Source organism: Calonectris borealis, unplaced genomic scaffold (genome assembly GCF_964195595.1).
Source record: "Calonectris borealis unplaced genomic scaffold, bCalBor7.hap1.2 HAP1_SCAFFOLD_40, whole genome shotgun sequence".
In the NCBI taxonomy this organism is placed as follows: domain Eukaryota; kingdom Metazoa; phylum Chordata; class Aves; order Procellariiformes; family Procellariidae; genus Calonectris; species Calonectris borealis.
The window spans coordinates 1,559,831-1,579,309 of record NW_027441454.1 but is presented as its reverse complement, the minus strand read 5'-3'; the positions used below and the strand labels follow the sequence as shown (position 1 = coordinate 1,579,309).

General features: G+C 50.6%; 1 protein-coding gene and 1 pseudogene across 1 annotated transcript in view; one reads left to right on the top strand and one right to left on the bottom strand.

Annotated features, from left to right (window-relative positions):
* Positions 1 to 19,479, bottom strand: part of LOC142076290 (antigen WC1.1-like) — a 143,291-nt gene that overhangs the window by 19,912 nt on the left and 103,900 nt on the right. The window lies entirely within an intron of this gene.
* Positions 7,175 to 8,084, top strand: LOC142076250 (olfactory receptor 14C36-like; annotated as a pseudogene).

Genomic DNA, 19,479 nt, shown 5'->3' with positions numbered 1-19,479 from the left:
AGAGCGTACTAAAAGGAGAGTAACGCATTTTTGAAGGCCTCTCCACCATTACAGCATACATTCATCATTCCCAAACATTCACCACTCTACCAGTTGTTTCTGCAATGTTCACAGCTGAAGGACTAGAAAGCTAATCTGCCTGGTTAATTTTCAGCGCTAGAACAGCGGTGCCGTTCCTTCCTTATCCCCTTATACATACAGGTATGTATTTGACCTTTGATGCTAGCCGCATCTATCCTCTCATTTTAGGGTAGCATTACAATACCAGGAGAGGGTGCCCGAAACAGAGGATGCACTGACAAGACAGCACTAAGCAGACATGTTTAAACTGGTGGGAGGATCGGGAGCACAGGCAGTGTTTCCCTCGATCCCTTTAGTGGCAGGGCGGAACACTGAAAGGAACAGGAAAACTCATCGGATCAACACGTGGCTCAGGGGCTGGTGCCATCGGCAGAATTTTGGCTTCTTTGACCACGGGGAGGTTTACACGGCACTGGGGCTGCTGGCGACGGACGGAGTTCAGCTGTCTCACAGGGGGAAAAGGATTCTCGCGTATGAGTTGGCGGGGCTCATCGAGAGGGCTTTAAACTAGGTTCGAAGGGGGAAGGGGGTAAAACCAGGCTCACTAGAGAAGAGCCTAGGGACCGCACGCCAATGTCGGGGGAGAAATCGGCAGCCCAGCTCAAGTGCATCTACACCAATGCAGGCAGCATGGGCGGCAAACAGGAGGAGCTGGAAGCCATTGTGCAGCGGGGCAGCTATGACTTAGTGGCCATCACGGAAACATGGTGGGATGAGTCTCACGATTGGAGTGCTGCAATGGATGGCTATAAGCTCTTCAGAAGGGACAGGTGAGGAAGGAGAGGCGGTGGGGTAGCCCTGTATGTTAGGGAATGCTTCGACTGTCTAGAGCTCGATGGTAGTGATGATGAGGTCGAGTGCTTGTGGGTAAGGATGAGGGGGAAGGCCAACAAGGCAGATATCCTGCTGGGAGTCTGTTATAGACCACCTAGCCAGGACAAGGAGGCAGACAAAATATTCTACCAGAGGCTGGCAGAAGTCTCCCAGTCGCTAGCCCTTGTTCTCGTGGGGGACTTCAACTTTCCGGACGTCTGCTGGAAATACCACATGGCAGAGAGGAAACAGTCGAGGAGGTTCCTGGAGTGTGTGGAGGATAACTTCCTGACGCAGCTGGTAAGCGAGCCTACCAGGGGAGGTGCCTCGCTTGACCTGCTGTTCACAAACAGAGAAGGACTGGTGCGAAATGTGGTGGTCAGAGGCCGGCTTAGCGACCATGAAATGGTAGAATTCTCGATACTTGGTGAAGTAAGCAGTGGGGCCAGCAAAACCGCTCCCATGGACTTCCGGAGGGCGGACTTTGGCCTGCTCAGGACACTGGTCAAGAGGGTCCCTTGGGAGACAGTCCTGAAGGGCAAAGGGGTCCAGGAACGCTGGACATTCTTCAAGAAGGAAGTCTTAAAGGCGCAGGAGCGGGCTGTCCCCATGTGCCGCAAGAAGAACGGGCGGGGAAGGCGACCGGCCTGGCTGAACGGGGAGCTCTGGCTGGGACTCAGGAAAAAAGGAGAGTTTACCACCTTTGGAAGAAGGGGCAGGCAACTCAGGAAGAGTACAGGGATCGCGTTAGGTCGTGCAGAGAGGAAATTAGAAAGGCAAAAGCCCAGCTAGAACTCAACCTGGCCACTGTTGTGAGAGACAACAAAAAATGCTTTTACAAGTACATTAAAGACAAAAGGAGAGCCAAGGAGAATCTCCATCCTCTATTGGATGCGGGGGGGAACGTTGCCACCAAGGATGAGGATAAGGCTGAGGTACTCGATGCCTTCTTTGCCTCAGTCTTTAATAGTCAGAGCAGTTATCCTCAGGGTACTCAGCCCCCTGAGCTGGAAGACAGGGATGGCAAGCAGGATGAACCCCCCATAATCCAAGAGGAAGAAGTTAATGACCTGCTACGCCACCTGGATGTTCACAAGTCTATGGGGCCGGATGGGATCCACCCGAGGGTACTGAGGGAGCTGGCGGAGGAGCTTGCCGAGCCGCTCTCCATCATTTACCAGCAGTCCTGGTTAACTGGGGAGGTCCCGGATGACTGGAGGCTCGCCAATGTGACGCCCATCTACAAGAGGGCCGGAAGGAGGATCCGGAGAACTACAGACCGGTCAGCCTGACCTCGGTGCTGGGGAAGATTATGGAGCAGTTCGTCTTGATGGCGCTCATGAGCCATGTGTGGGACAACCAGGGGATCAGGCCCAGCCAGCACGGGTTCATGGAAGGCAGGTCCTGCTTGACCAACCTGATCTCCTTCTATGAGCAGGTGACCTGCCTCATGGATGAGGGAAAGGCAGTGGATGTGGTCTACCTGGACTTCAGTAAGGCCTTTGACACTGTCTCCCACAGCATTCTCCTAGAGAAGCTGGCGGCTCACGGCCTAGACAGGTCCACTCTTCGCTGGGTAAAAAACTGGCTGGACGGCCGAGCCCAGAGAGTTGTGGTGAACGGAGTTAAATCCAGTTGGCGGCCAGTCACGAGCGGTGTTCCCCAGGGCTCAGTACTGGGACCGGTCCTGTTCTATGTCTTTATCAACGATCTGGACGAGGGGATCGAGTGCTCCCTCAGTAAGTTTGCAGATGACACCAAGCTGGGTGGGAGTGTTGATCTGCTGGAGGGTGGGAAGGCTCTGCAGAGGGACCTGGACAGGCTGGATCGATGGGCCGAGGCCAACTGTATGAGATTCAACAAGGCCAAGTGCCGGGTCCTGCACTTGGGCCACAACAACCCCAGGCAACGCTACAGGCTTGGGGAAGAGTGGCTGGAAAGCTGCCTGGAGGAAAAGGATGTGGGGGTGCTGGTTGACAGCCGGCTGAACATGAGCCGGCAGTGTGCCCAGGTGGCCAAGAAGGCCAACGGCATCCTGGCCTGTATAAGGAATAGTGTGGCCAGCAGGAGCAGGGAGGTGATTGTGCCCCTGTACTGGGCACTGGTGAGGCCGCGCCTCGAATCCTGTGTTCAGTTTTGGACCCCTCACGACAAGAAGGACATGGAGGTGCTGGAGCGTGTCCAGAGGAGGGCAACGAAGCTGGTGAAGGGCCTGGAGCATAAGTCTTATGAGGAGCGGCTGAGGGAACTGGGACTGTTTAGCCTGGAGAAGAGGAGGCTGAGGGGAGACCTCATCGCGCTCTACAACTCCCTGAAAGGAGGTTGTAGCGAGGGGGGGGTTGGTCTCTTCTGCCAAGTAACAGCGATAGGACGAGAGGAAATGGCCTCAAGTTGCACCAAGGAAGGTTTAGATTGGACATGAGGAGAAATTTCTTTACTGAAAGAGTGGTCAGGCCTTGGAACAGGCTGCCCAGGGAAGTGGTGGAGTCACCGACCCTGGAAGTATTTAAAAGACGTGTAGATGAGGCGCTTAGGGACATGGTGTCGTGGGCATGGGGGGGTTGGGTTCACTGTTGGACACGCTGATCTTAGAGGTCTTTTCCAACCTTAAAGATTCTAAGATTCTATGATACCATTGTTACTGTCACAGATCATTCTGGATTGTGACCAGGATGGAAACGTACTGATGACTAAAGCGAATCATCTTGCGAACCTATAAACAGCAGTCCCAAGTGAGGCCCTCTGAGCTCTCCTGGACTGCAGCGGGCTGCGACCAGCATCTCCCCCTGAGTGGGACGCCACTCAGAGCTCGTGAACTCTCGGATTTGCAATATTCAGAGGACTGTCGCCGAAAGCTGATGACAGTATCTGGGCTGAAACACTCCTCGAGGCTCAACCCCTTGCCCGTTGAGAAATGCTGAGACATTTGACATGAATATTTCACGGGACTCGAGGGTAATTTTTAACAGGTATACCTTTTGTACATTTATATATATTCGTGTCTGTGTGTGTGTGAACTGATTTAAGTAACCAATAACAAGTGCAATCTGTAATCAAGCCACTGTTGTGATTGTAGTAAATTCTGTTAACTCACTTTGTAAATGTTAAATTAATCAATGATTAAGGGCTACTAAAATCTTGTGATCCATCTTAAAACTGTGAACGTACCTTAGACTGCTGCTAGACACCACTAATCCCTTAGACATAAACTGTTGACCAAGTCTGTGACTAAGAGTGGATCCAGCTGCACTTAAGCTCCGTCAGGAGTTTAGAAAGAAAGGGGTTCTACTCGGAAGCTCGTGACTCAACAGGAGGATCTCCTTACCCTTTTGTATGAGACACAAACCATTGTCTAAGTCTGAAACTAAGATTGGACGTAGCCGCATCTAAGCTCCACCAGGAGTTTAGAATGCAAGGGGGTCTTCTCTGAACCTCATGACTCAACGGGAGGGTCTCCCTTACCCTTTTACATCTTCGGTCTCTGTATAAATCATTTGAGCTTGACCCTAACTCAATTTTCCTTTGTATACTTCATCCATGTAGTAAGGGATAGAGTGAATTTTGCCATCAAACTCTGTTAAGTTGCACTTTTATAAATCTCTAATAAAATCACTTCCTGCTAATACCTTTCACAGTGATTCTTGAAGCGGCCTCTAAACCACTCATTCACGACAAATTGCAGAGTTGGCAGGATACTACATCAGGATTTTGCGACAGTGGTTAATACTACATTGGACAGCAATTCCATTAAAGTAGTACCTCCTTTTAGTGTTTGTAGTGCCTTGTAACTCCTCGTACTCTTATCTTGTAAGAGACACCACCATCAGGGTGAGCCATCTGTAGACAAACTTTAACACCTGACCAACGAGAGTTTCAGTCCAGGGAGCCCCTGAGAAACTTTGTGATTTAGCCAACAGAAACCTCTTAAAGTTTACAAGGAGAAGTGGCTAGTCCTGCTTGAGGCGGGGAGAATAACCCCATACAACAGGGCAGGCTGGGACCTGACAAGCTGAGCAAAGGCCTTGAGGAAAAGGGCCTGGGCACTATGAGGGACACCATACAAGGCAGTGGTGCACGCTCACCATGGAGAAAACCAGCTGCATATAGGACTTCACGAGGAAGAAGGTGGCCACCCAGACAAGTGGAGTAATTATTGCCCTTGAGTCAGCCCCGGTGTGGCCACCAGTGGACTAGTGTGTCCCTCTGTGGGGCTTCCTGCTCTGGACAAGTGAGGAGGAACTGGAGAGGGTCCAGAGGAGGTCTGCCAAGATGGGATTTGGGGCCTCAAGCACATGGCCTGTGTGGGAGGCTGAGGGACTTGAGCTTCTTCAGCCTGGTGAAGTGGAGGCTCAGAGCAGCACAGTCAGAACATGCAACTGCTTGAAGGGTGGTTTCTGAAACGGTGGCGCTTTTCTTCATAGTGGAAAAAAGCAGGAGAACGGAAGAGTGACACAAAGTGCACCATGGGAGGTTGAGACTAGACATGAGCAGAAAGAAATGTCACTCCAAAGGCAGTGCTGTGGTACAACAGGCCTCCCAGAGGGAGTCTGGATCAGCCCATGGCTTTGTGTTTCAAGGAACAGCCAGGGATGACCAGAGAACTATCAGTAAGGGTAGTGAGATGTTGGAGTGAGAAGAGCCTTGGGTGTCCACAGTCTTCAAAGAAAGAGGTGCAGGCATGGGACACCGTAGGACAGACTGTGGTGGAGCTGTGACAAGGCTGAAAGCCCACAACAGAGCTGACCTTTCGTCACCTTGGCTATGGCTGTTGTCTCTGCAAACAAGGCCTGCCAGGAGATACCTTACCCTTATTCACCAAGACCTCATCACCGCTTTGCCCCACCCAGGAGAGACCCAGAAGGGTCGTGCTGTAGTCCTGCACTTGCCATTGCATATCCCCACATCACACTGCCCCTAGAAGAGCCCTAAGCAATGTGTGAGGGACAGGTGGTCGACAGCCGGCTGAACATGAGCCGGCAGTGTGCCCAGGTGGCCAAGAAGGCCAACGGCATCCTGGCCTATATCAGAACTGGTGTGGCCAGCAGGAGTAGGGAGGTGATTGTGCCCCTGTACTGGGCACTGGTGAGGCCGCACCTCGAATCCTGTGTTCAGTTCTGGGCCCCTCATGACAAGAAGGACATGGAGGTGTTGGAGCGTGTCCAGAGGAGGGCAACGAAGCTGGTGAAGGGCCTGGAGCACAAGTCTGATGGGGAGCGGCTGAGGGAACTGGGGTTGTTTAGCCTGGAGAAGAGGAGGCTGAGGGGAGACGTTATCATGCTCTACAACTACCTGAAAGGAGGTTGTAGCCAGGTGGGGGTTGGTCTCTTCTGCCAAGTAACAGCGATAGGACGAGAGGAAATGGCCTCAAGCTGCGCATTTCAAGAGTAAAGTCAAGGCAGGGGCTACCTTAAAGACGAGGACCTTTTCAGGGTCTGTGATCTCAGCTTTCTTCTAAGGAAAAGGGGAAAGGGGCTGTCAAGTTTGAATAAGTCTCCGAGACTCCTGAACTGTTACACTGAGGGATTAGCAGATCTGCCAGAAACCTCAGAAAGTGCCTTCAACCACTTCTCTACCTACAGACAGCACCGACATCGCCTTTGCTTGAGGCTTGAGGTTTTGTCTGATTTGCTCCTTAGGACCTGAAAACAGGGAGATGCCCCTGGGCAGTGCCCTGCTGCCAGAAGGTGTCTTCAGGGCAGAGCTGAGCACAGAGAGGGTGGGATGCACTGACAGGGAGGAGAGCTGGCGACAGAGAAACAGCCCCCACCAGGGACAGCTCCAGGTAGCAGGGAGCCATGCCACCCCTCTGCATCCCTCTCTGCTCGGCTGCACAGGGAAGGAGAACAGTAACGGAATTTGAAACTGGACTCTTCCACGCTCACAAAAGTCCAGTTTCTTCTTCAAGTATGTTGTTAGTGATGTCATCCTGCAGCAGAGAGTGGTGTAAGCACAGGGCACCCGTGTGGTGACCAGGAGGTCACTCGTGGGCAGAGCAGCTCTCCTGATTCTGCACTGGGGGGCACAGGGAACCCTTTTGTCCCTCAGGGCTCACCAGTGTTCAGGCGGAGAGCAATGTGGAAGATGATGATTTCTGCCCCTTCAGAGAAAGTGCCCGCACTCAGCAGCACAAACCTGAGATCACCATAAGGAGCGGAACAAAGTTACACCAAAGAAAGAGAAGTAATTGGGGGGGGATTTTTTGGGAAACAAGCATAGGATTGGCTCAAAGAAGTCAATGTCTTCTCCTCTTTCAGCAGTCCCCCATGCCCAGAGTGAACAAATGTCCAACAGCAGCTCCATGACCCAGTTCCTTCTCCTGGCATTCACGGACACATGGGAGCTGCAGCTCTTGCACTTCTGGATATTCCTGGGCATCTACCTGGCTGCCCTCCTGGGCAATGGCCTCATCATCACCGCCGTAGCCTGTGATCACCACCTCCACACCCCCATGTACTTCTTCCTTCTCAACCTCTCCCTCCTGGGCTCCATTTCCACCACTGTTCCCAAAGCCATGACCATCTCCCTCTGGGAAACCAGGGCCATTTCCTACTTGGGATGTGCTGCACAGGTCTTTTTTTTCTTTTTCGGTGCTACAGCAGTTTTATCTTCTCACCATCATGGCCTATGACCGCTACGTTACCATCTGCAAACCCCTGCACTACGGGACCCTCCTGGGCAGCAGAGCTTGTGTCCACATGGCAGCAGCTGCCTGGGGTGGTGGTTTACTCACTCCTGTGGTACACACTGCCAATACCTTTTCAATACCACTCTGCCAAGGCAATGCTGGGGACCAGTTCTTCTGTGAAATCCCCCACATCCTCAAGCTCTCCAGCTCAGATGCCTACCTCAGGGAAGTTTGGGTCATTGTGGTTAGTATCTGTGTAGAATTTGGGTGGTTTGTTTTCATCGTGCTGTCCTATGTGCAGATCTTCAGGGCTGTGCTGAGGATCCCCTCTGAGCAGGGCCGGCACAAAGCCTTCTCCACGTGCCTCCCCCACCTGGCTGTGGTCTCCCTGTTTATCAGCACTGGCACGTTTGCCTACCTGAAGCCTCCCTCCATTTCCTCCCTATCCCTGGATCTGGTGGTGGCAGTTCTGGACTCAGTGGTGCCTCCAGCTGTGAACCCTGTCATGTACAGCACGAAGAACAAGGAGCTCAAGGATGCAGTGTGGAGACTGGTGACCAGATGATTTTCAAAAGCAATAAACTGCTTTTCATCTTCTGCAAATCACTCATAATGTAACTCCTTACAGGCCAAGCCCATCTTCTGTAGTTTTTGTTGGTTTTGGTTGTGGGGTTGGGGTTTATTTGCTTTGTTTTACTTCACAGAATGTTGTCCCTAAAGAAATGTCATTATTTGTGCCATTTTTAATTACGTGTCTATCCAACTTTGGTGTTACCCAGAGTCTGTGTAAATAAGGAGCTGTGCTGTCTGTGTGTTTAAACAAAACAATGAACCCCGCAGTGTCTTGTCTGAGATCCTTCCTTCGAGACCTTCTCTGGAGCTACAGGGGCAGTGCCTGTGTGCAGAGGTGGAGGGGAAAAGAGTCCCAGCACAGCAGCACTGCCAGGGAGCACCAGCGCTTGGTCTTTCCAGAGCTGCTCACTTTCCACTTCTACCCTGTCCTTCTCAGCTCTTGCACTGGTGTAAGGCCTGAGTGCTCTGGCAGCTTGGTCACAGTCCTGCTGCGTGGTAGTCCTGTGACTGCAGGCAGGGACAGGCAATGGGCACTTCTGGGACAGAGCTGGCCTCCACAACAGCATTTCCATAAAGCAAGGTGATCTTCTCAGGGCACTGCCTGAAGGCTTAGGTCTTGTTCCAAAGCTGCTCTCAAGAACATGCCCAAGCAAGTGGCCCGCAGATGAAAACACCAGTGAACAGCTAAACAATGTGAGTGTGCAAGGTTGGGGCCTGCAGCAATGTCCTTGCACAGCCAGGCCTCCTGCGAGAGGCCTGAAGGACCAGCAGAGCAGGGCCTGCTCTGTGCCCGTGTTCGCTGGACACCCTGGGGAAGCTGCCCCAGGGCAATCATAATGGACGAGCCCCTCAAAAGCACCATTTCCAGCACTGGCCTCTCACCCCAGCCCAGAGAGGTCCTTTGTCCCTCCACGGAGGGACACCGAATGACTAGGTCAGAAGTCCCTGTTTGCATTGTAGGGATGAGACGTAAGCATGCACATCATGTATGTGAGGTGAGATGAACCCCAGTGAGCACAAATGCCACCGGCTATTCCCAGGGGTTCCATGAAGGCCTGAGAGACAGTGCCTTGAGGTCACTTCACATTGAGAGTAACTTTCCCTGGGAAACCAGGGAAGTCCCTTGAATTGAGGTCCCTGTGTCTATTCTTCATGCCTTGGGCTATCTCAGATGGATGCAGAGCAGGGCGATACACCGCAGGGCTGAGATGTCTCTTATCCTCTGGAGGAATTCAGAGAGACACTGTGACTCCTGCAGTGCACTGCCTCTGTGTGTAAAAGGGAAAGACTCTGTCTCTGACCACCCCTGTGCACATAAGGAGTGCACAAAGCCAGCTCAGATGTGGACACCTGACAGAATCTTGACATTTCTGTGGGTTTCTCCAGGAACAACCCCCACTGTCCCAGTGACATTCATCTCAGGTGCCTTGGACAGGTTCATTGCAAGTGCTCCTGTCTGCTACGTCACCCTTGCCTGAGATTCTGGACTATGCCCTCAGAAGTGCCAGAAGCAATCAGAGAGGTTCTGGGGTCCTTGGAAAAGGCAGATGTCAAACCCATCTTCAGGAAGGGCAGGAACAAGAATTGGGAGAATTACAGACTGGTCAGCCTACCTCCGTCCCTGGAAAGGTGATGGTGCACATCCTCCTGCAGCTCATGGTGAGGTGTCACGAATGAGTGGTTTAGGGGCCGCTCAAAGAATCACTGTCAAAGGTGTTAGCAGAGAGTGATTTTAATAGAAAATTATAAAAGCGCGACTTAACAGAGTTCGATAGCGAGGTTCACTCTATCACTTACTACTCGGATGAAGCACACAAAGGAAAAGAGGATGGGAAGCTGAAAAGTCCTTGACTAGGGTAAACACTACCTAGCAACAACTAAACCATCGGTCTGTTATCAACCTTATTCTCATACTAAATCCAAAACAGAGTACTATACCAGCCACTAGGAAGACAATTAACTCTATCCCAGCCAAAACCAGAACATCGTGTTAGAATTGAGCTGGAATGACTTATACAGAGGCTGAGGATGAAAAGGTTAAGGGAGACCCTCCTGTTGAGTCACGAGGTTCAGAGAAGACTCAGCTGGATCCAATCTTAGTCTCAGACTTGGACAACGGTTTATATCTAATACAAAAAAAGGGTAAAGAAACCCTCCCGTTGAGTCACACGATTCAGAGTAGACCCGGCTGGATCCACCTCTAGTCCCAGACTTGGTCAACGGTTTATGTCTAAAGGATGATATGTGTTTAGCAGTAGTCTAAGGTTCATTCCCAATCTTAAAATAGATCATAAGATTTAAGCAGACTATATTTGCTAGTAGGTACCTCCATCAATTCACACAGACACAAAAAATAGATAAATATACAAAGGTATACCTGTTAAAAATTCCCCTTGAGTTCAGCGAAATGCTCACGTCAAATGTCTTGGCATTTCTCAACGGGCGAAGGGTTGAGCCTCGAGGGGTGTTTCGGCCGAGCAGTGTTGCAGCCCAGGTCCCATGCCAGTCGGTGACGGTCCTCTGAATATCGCAAACTTGAGAGTTTGCGAGCTCTGAGTGTTTCGGCAGAGCAGTGTTGCAGCCCAGGTCCCATGCCAGTCGGTGACGGTCCTCTGAATATCGCAAACTTGAGAGTTTGCGAGCTCTGAGAAGCGTCCCACTCAGAGGGAGATTCTGGGCACAGCCCGCTGCCGTCCAGGAGAGCTCAGAGGGCCTTACTTGGGACCGCTGTTTATAGGGTCGCAAGATGATTGACTTCAGCCATCCGTCAAAACTCTCAGTGGTATCGTTCCACTTGAGCTATGACTCAGATAAGGGTATCAGAGGATGACAATTATCTATTATGTAAGGAGGAAAGAAAACTGGGGCTTCTTCACCGTAGGCAGGGTTCAAGCCTTTGCTCTAGAACAGGTCTTTACTACAGTTTACAAACACAGAAGATGAGCTGTCTGTAAGGAAAGTTTCAGTAGAAGTAAGGCTAGATTTGCTGAGTTTGGTCCTCTATACCTGTTGCAAATAAGAGATGACTTGGCAGTGTTTACATCTCGGGTGCACGCTGGTGTGTTAATGCAGGCCGTTGAGGTCTTTTCAGGGGTACTTCTGGTCTGCAGGTCATGTGCGTGGGTGACACAAAGTCCCAGGATGAGCCAGCTCCTGCCGACAGTTTTAACTCAGAGGATGTGACAGAGTGGAAACCATCTTTGTGTTGGACCCCTGTCGTGGTTTAACCCCAGTCGGCAACTAAACACCACACAGCCGCTCGCTCCCCCTCCACCCGCCGGTGGGATGGGGGAGAGACTCAGAAGAGCAAAAGTAAGAAAACTCATGGGTTGAGATAAGAACAGTTTAACACTTGAAATAAAAGATGATAATAATAATAATAACAACAACAACAACAACAACAACAACAACAACAACAACTACTTGTAATGAAAAGTAAAACAACGAGAGAGAGAGGGAGAGAGAGCGAGCATCCAAACTTGGGGCAAAAAACCACAAGTGATGCAACAGGTCACCGCCCGCTGACTGATGCCCAGCCAGTCCCTGAGCAGCAATCGTTACTCCCTGGCCAACTCTGCCCTGTTTATATACTGAGCAAGACATCATATGGTATGGAATATTCCGTTGGCCAATTTAGGTCAACTATCCTGGCTATGCTCCCTCCCAGCTTCTTGTGCACCTCGCAGAGCACGGGAAGCTGAAAAGTCCTTGACTCATGGCAAGCGCTACTTAGCAACAACTAAAACATCAGCGTGTTATCAACATCATTCTCATGCTAAATCCAAACCACAGCAATATGCCAGCTACTAGGAAGAAAATTATCTCTATCCCAGCCAAAACCAGAACAACCCCAAACGTCAAAGGTTTGTTGCTGATGTCCCTCTGGCCTGGAGATGTGGGGAGTTTTGCTAACAGTCCGGTAAGGATTCTGTTTTCTGCTGGAATGGGTTTCCAGATGGATGTAACAAAGGATTGCCTTTCTGCTTGCTCTGGCTATCTGCAGAAGGGCCTTCCTGTTCGTTTGGATTTACCAATGTGAGGGCTTTGGAGGAGAACTGGCGAAAACAGCTTTCTTTCTATGGAGATCACTAGCATTTGTGTAGAAAAGTGGAGGTTCAGTCAGTAAAACTTGTAGCGTAGTGGTGTGCTCAGACCGAGGAGCTACTGTTCATTTGGGCTCATCATTTTCTCAGCTAGGTCTTTCCAAGTCTTACAGGCTTGAGCCGCTTGGGATCGTGACGCTGTAGTTGGAGCACTCAAATGGAAATGTTCGGTTTGCCATCGCAAATCATCCAAGTCCAGGCTCCCCCCAGGCCCTTCCCTCTGCAGCCCAGGTGAGAGCAGCGTTGGGAACTGCCCCATCTTACCAGAGGAGCAGAAACAAGAACCAAAGTCGCTGCTGCCTCCTTTCCTACTCACCTGCACTGCACAGTCTTCCCCAACCTTGGGAAAAAGGCTCCTCCTCCAGCTATGGTAGGACTTTGTTAGCGGTTTGGTACGGCTGGAGCACAGGACAGGAGAGGCCATTTGCAGATCCAGACCCAAGTCAATCCAGGACAAAGGAGTTCCTAACAGATACGCGGGCAAGGCCAAAGGAAACATCCCGCCTGTGATAAGCCAAGGCTTTTGGAGAGGAGGGAGACGGTAAAATGAGAGGAGGAGTGCTTTAGTCCTGGAGAGGTGGTTGTTGCAGGAGGGTAAGAGAACCGCATAAGCGAAGCCTTTCAACAGGGAAAACCAGAGCACAAGTGAGAGGTTTGTGTGGCAGGCAGCAGGTTTGGTCTGAAAAAAAAAGACCTTGGTTTAGGTTTGGTGCGGTTTTTTTCCTCCTTTTCCCCAAAAGCCACGTTATTTTTACAGCATGGGATGGCATGCATGTGAAACTCTGCCAGAGTGGCAGACGATTTTCAGATCAATGTGTTCAGGCATTTTCATTTTGACTCCTGGCCTGTCCTCCTTATTCACAAACTGCTGGTAGCTGCTGCTCATGTTTCTCCTGAAATATTTCACAACCTTCTCTACGAGCGAAGCACCACTCCCTGCTGATTCAGGACTTTTCCTTTAAGCTCTTTTGCCACTACCTCTTTTACACTGATGTCCTGGTTTTGGCTGGGATGGTGTTGATTTTCTTCCTATTAACTGGTATAGTGCTGTGTTTTGGATGTAGTGTGAGAATAATGTTGATGACACGCTGATGTTTTGGTTGTTGCTAGGTATTGTTTACGCTAGTCAAGGACTTTTCATCTTCCCATGCCGTGCCAGATGTGCAGGGGGCTGGGAGGGAGTGTGGCCAGGACGGCTGGCCCAGCTGGCCAATAGGCTATTCCATACCATATGACGTCATGCTCAGCATATAAGGCTGGGTGAAGAAGAAGGAGGGGGGGCGTTCGGAGTGATGGCGTTTGTCTTCCCAAGTAACCATTACACGTGATGGAGCCCTGCTTTCCTGGCGACTTTCCGTCCCGCTGGGGGTGGGGGGAGTGAGTGAGCGGCTGCGTGGTATTTGGCTGCCTGCCAGGTTAAACCACGACAGTCCTTTTTGGCGCCCAATGTGGGGCTCGAAGGGTTGAGATAACGACACATCTGACCCGAACGGGTTAAAACAAATTTGTTATAAGCATTCATTATATCAGTTTAGTACTCGATGTTCACAATGTTGATTTATTTGCTCTCAGAGTTTTTGGATCTGTTCTTGCAGTTGTGGTATGTAGCACCTTACTGGCTGTCTATACTGCTGATTATCAGTTTTTATGTGGGGTTGGTCATCTCTGGGAAATGGATTAAGGTCATTGCTTTGCTATACTGTGTGACCTGGCTTTATGTTATGATAAAATTATTGGTCACGAGCCTGTACTCAGCACTGCCATCATTCCTGTTCTTCGGGAGCTATCTTTTGGAAACTATTAATAACTACACTTCTTACATCTTCACCTCAGAGGATGAATTTAGGGGGGAGACAGGATGGGACACTTTCTCCCACTTGTTCACCTTCCCCTCCATATCTTCAGAAACTCCTTTTTCTTCTATCCTCTTCATGAAGACGTCTACAATATTCCCTGAGAATTTTGAATATCCTTGGGATGTTCAAACAAGCATGATCATATTGCTATGTCTTCTGAATGTGGTTCAGGCCTTGTTTAGGGTTAAACAACTATTCAGGAATACTGTCCAGAGATCAACCCCAGCAACAGATACAGTGACTACTCAAACCCCCACGACAGGCACTGTAGCTCCTTCAACCCGCACGACAACCACTGTGGCTACTCAAACCCCTGCGACAGGCACCGTGGCTACTTCAACCCCCACAACAACCACTATGGCTACTCAGACCCCGGCAATAGTCACTACAGTTACTCCAATCCCCGCAACAGGCACTGCAGCCACTCAAACCCCGGCAACAGTCACTGCAGTTACTCCAACCAGTGCGACAAGCACTGCAGCCACTCAAACCCCGGCAACAGTCACTACAAATACTCCAACCCCCGCGATAGGCACTGCAGCTACCCAAACCCTCGCGACGGGTACTAAAGCTGAACCAGAGGACCAACCGTCGCTGGTATCCGTCGCCCCTGTACAGAAGAAGAAATCTTTGAAGCGGAAGTCAGGTCGTGTAGAAAAGGATGATGGAAAACCAGGGCCATCACGAGGAGGGGAGGAGGAAGAGGAAGAACTCATAAACGAGATGGAAACCACCCGATCCTTATCCCTGAATGAGTTGCGAGATATGCGGAAAGATTTCGGCCGTCGTCCAGGCGAGCATATTGTTACCTGGCTGCTCCGATGCTGGGATAATGGGGCCAGTAGCCTGGAATAGAGGGGAAGGAGGCCAAACAGCTGGGATCCCTTGCTAGGGAAGGGGGTATTGACAAAGCAATCGGAAAAGGGACACAGGTCCTCAGCCTCTGGAGGCGACTGCTGTCAGGCGTAAAGGAAAGGTATCCCTTCAAAGAAGATGTTATATATCGCCTAGGCAAATGGACCACTATGGAGAGAGGTATCCAGTACCTGAGAGAACTAGGCATGCTGGAGGTGGTTTATAGTGACCTGGATGACGCCCGAACACCCAAAGATCCAGATGACATCCAGTGCACGCGACCCATGTGGCGGAAGTTGGTACGGAGCGCAGCAGCATCGTATGCCAGTTCATTGGCAGTACTATGCTGGAAAGAGGAAGAAGCACCAACGGTGGATGAGGTGGTTAGCAGACTTCGGGATTTTGAAGAAACTATCTCCTCCTCCCTTGTCTCGGCTGTGGAGAAACTGTCCCGGGAGGTCCAGCAACTCAAAGAGGATATGTCTTATTCTCCACCTGTACGGACCAGTATCTCAGCCATTAGGAGTCAGCGTTTTCCTCCTCAAGAGAGAGGATATAGGAAGTACACACCACGGGGCACCCTGTGGTTTTACCTGCGTGACCACGGAGAGGACATGAGGCAGTGGGATGGAAAACCTACTTTCATCCTAGAGGCACGGGTACGCGAGTTGCAAGGAAAAACAATGACACAAGGGGGTTCTCCCAGGAAAAATGCTGCTCCAGTTGTCAGGAAAAACCTGTCTCACGACGGTCCAGTTTCCAGTGAACAGTTCCCCAGACAGAGTAGAAGGGCTGATCTTACTTTGGATTGTAATTGCAATGAAGAAATTCTTGACTCACGTTTGCAAGAAGTGAGAGATGGATACTATGACCAGAACTAGAGGGGTCCTGCCTCCGGCCAGGTGGAGGAAAGGGACAACCGGGTTTACTGGACTGTGTGGATTCAATGGCCTGGCACATCAGACCCACAGGAGTGTAAGGCGCTCGTAGACACCGGTGCACAGTGCACCCTAATGCCATCAAACCATGAAGGGGCAGAACCCATTTGTATTTCTGGAGTGACAGGGGGATCCCAAGAGTTAACTGTATTGGAGGCCGAAGTGAGCCTGACGAGGAATGAGTGGCAGAAGCACCCCATTGTGACTGGCCCAGAGGCTCCGTGCATCTGTGGCATAGACTACCTCAGGAGAGGGTATTTTAAGGACCCAAAAGGGTACCGGTGGGCTTTTGGTATAGCTGCCCTGGAGACGGAGGAAATTAAACAGCTGTCCACCTTGCCTGGTCTCTCACAGGATCCTTCTGTTGTGGGGTTGCTGAGGATTGAAGAACAACAGGTACCAATCGCTACCACAACAGTGCACCGGCGGCAATACCGCACCAACCGAGACTCCCTGATCCCCATCCATGAGCTGATTCGTCGACTGGAGAGCCAAGGAGTGATCAGCAAGACTCGCTCACCCTTCAACAGTCCCATATGGCCAGTGAGAAAGTCCAATGGAGAGTGGAGACTAACAGTAGACTACCGTGGCCTGAACGAAGTCACGCCGCCACTGAGTGCTGCCGTGCCGGACATGCTAGAACTTCAATACGAACTGGAGTCAAAGGCAGCCAAGTGGTACGCCACCATTGACATTGCTAATGCCTTCTTCTCCATCCCTTTGGCAGCAGAGTGCAGGCCACAGTTTGCTTTCACTTGGAGGGGCGTCCAGTACACCTGGAACCGACTGCCCCAGGGGTGGAAACACAGCCCTACCATTTGCCATGGACTGATCCACACCGCACTGGAACAGGGTGAGGCTCCAGAACACCTGCAATACATTGATGACATCATCGTGTGGGGCAACACAGCAGAAGAAGTTTTTGAGAAAGGGAAGAAAATAATTCAAATCCTTCTGAAATCTGGTTTTGCCATAAAACACAGTAAGGTCAAGGGACCTGCACAGGACATCGAGTTTTTAGGAATAAAATGGCAAGACGGACGTCGTCAGATCCCAACAGATGTGATCAATAAAATAACAGCCATGTCCCCACCAACTAACAAAAAGGAAACACAAGCTTTCTTAGGCGTTGTGGGTTTTTGGACAACGCATGTTCCAAATTACAGCCTGATCATAAGCCCTCTCTATCAAGTGACCAGGAAGAAGAACGACTTCAAATGGGGCCCTAAGCAACAACAAGCCTTTGAACAAATTAAACAGGAGATAGTTCAGGCAGTAGCCCTTGGGCCAGTCCGGGCAGGACAAGATGTGAAGAATGTGCTCTACACCGCAGCCGGGGAGAATGGCCCTACCTGGAGCCTCTGGCAGAAAGCACCAGGGGAGACTCGAGGTCGACCCTTAGGGTTCTGGAGTCAGGGATACAGAGGATCCGAGGCCTGCTACACTCCAACTGAGAAGGAGATATTGGCAGCATATGAAGGGGTTCGAGCTGCTTTGGAAGTGGTTGGTACTGAAGCACAGCTCCTCCTGGCACCCCGACTGCCGGTGCTGGGCTGGATGTTCAAAGGGAGCGTCCCCTCCACACATCATGCAACCGATGCTACGTGGAGTAAGTGGGTCGCACTGATCACACAACGGGCCCAAATAGGAAACCCCAGTCACCCTGGAATCTTGGAGGTGATCACGAACTGGCCAGAAGGCAAAGATTTTGACATATGCACAGAGGAGGAGGTGACACGTGCTGAAGAAGCCCCACTGTATAACAAACTGCCAGAAAACGAGAAGCAATATGCCCTGTTCACTGATGGGTCCTGTCGCCTTCTGGGAAAACATCGGAGATGGAAAGCTGCTGTATGGAGTCCTATACGCCAAGTTGCAGAAAATGCTGAAGGAGAAGGTGAATTGAGCCAGTTTGCAGAGGTGAAAGCCATCCAGCTGGCCTTGGACATTGCTGAACGAGAAAAATGGCCAGTACTTTATCTCTATACTGACTCATGGGTGGTGGCAAATGCCCTGTGGGGGTGGTTGCAGCAGTGGAAGCAGAACAACTGGCAGCGCAGAGGTAAACCCATCTGGGCTGCCGCGTTGTGGCAAGATATTGCTGCCCGAGTAGAGAACCTGGTTGTAAAAGTACGTCACGTAGATGCTCACGTACCCAAGAGTCGGGACACTGAAGAACATCAAAACAACCAGCAGGTGGAGCAGGCTGCTAAGATTGAAGTGGCTCAGGTGGATTTGGACTGGCAACATAAGGGTAAACTATTTATAGCTCGGTGGGCCCATGATGCCTCAGGCCTTCAAGGAGGAGATGCAACATATAGATGGGCTCGTGATCAAGGGGTGGACTTAACCATGGACACTATTGCACAAGCTATCCATGAATGTGAAACGTGCTGCAATCAAGCAAGCCAAGCTAGTAAAGCCTCTTTGGTATGGGGGACAATGGTTGAAATATAAATATGGGGAGGCTTGGCAGATGGATTATATCACGCTCCCACAAACCCACCACAGCAAGCGCTATGTGCTCACCATGGTGGAAGCAACCACCGGATGGCTGGAAACATACCCTGTGCCCCATGCCACCACCAGGAACACCACCTTGGGCCTTGAAAAACAAGTCCTATGGCGACATGGCAGCCCAGAAAGAATTGAGTCAGACAAGGGGACTCATTTCCGAAACACCCTCATAGACACCTGGGCCAAAGAGCATGGCATGGAGTGGGTCTATCACATCCCCTACCATGCACCAGCCTCTGGGAAAATCGAACGATACAACGGACTGCTAAAGACAACACTGAGGGCAATGGGTGGTGGGACATTCAAGCATTGGGACACACATTTAGCAAAGGCCACCTGGTTAGTTAACACCAGGGGATCTGTCACTCGAGCTGGCCCTGCCCAATCAAAACTCTTACGTACTGTAGAGGGGGATAAAGTCCCTGTCGTGCACATAAGAAATATGCTGGGGAAGGCAGTCTGGGTTACTCCTGCCTCTGGCAAGGGAAAACCCATCCGTGGGATTGCTTTTGCTCAAGGACCTGGGTGCACTTGGTGGGTAATGCGAAAGGATGGGCAAGTCCGGTGTGTACCTCAAGGGGATTTGCTTTTGGGTGAAAATAGCCAATGAACTGAATTGTATGATGTTAAATGTTATATGATATTGTATATCATTATTTCTATGGTTGCTATCAATGGTATAGCAGTAAAAATCACCCAGATTAATGAAGAATGAACTAACTCTGATGAAACCGAGCAAAGTGCAACGATGATAGAACCGGACAAGCGCAGCAGTACCGAAATGAGAACTGGCTTCAGGATGCAACAGCCCAACACCACACACCATCTCTCCTGCCCTGAAAGACTGTTATGACAGATGGAGCCCAAAGTCATGGACTAAATGAACTCAATGGACATTTTAGAGGGATGTCCCTTGGACTAAGAGAATCATATCTGTGTGTATATATAAATATAAAGACAAGAAAGGTGATGGTGATTAATTGGAATGTATTGGAAATTGTGAAACCAAAGCATGACGTAAATGGTATAGCATAAGGCGTGGATACTGTCCTGGTTTCAGCTGGCGTAGAGTTAAATTTCTTCCTAGTGCTGTGTTTTGGATTCAGTATGAGGAGAAT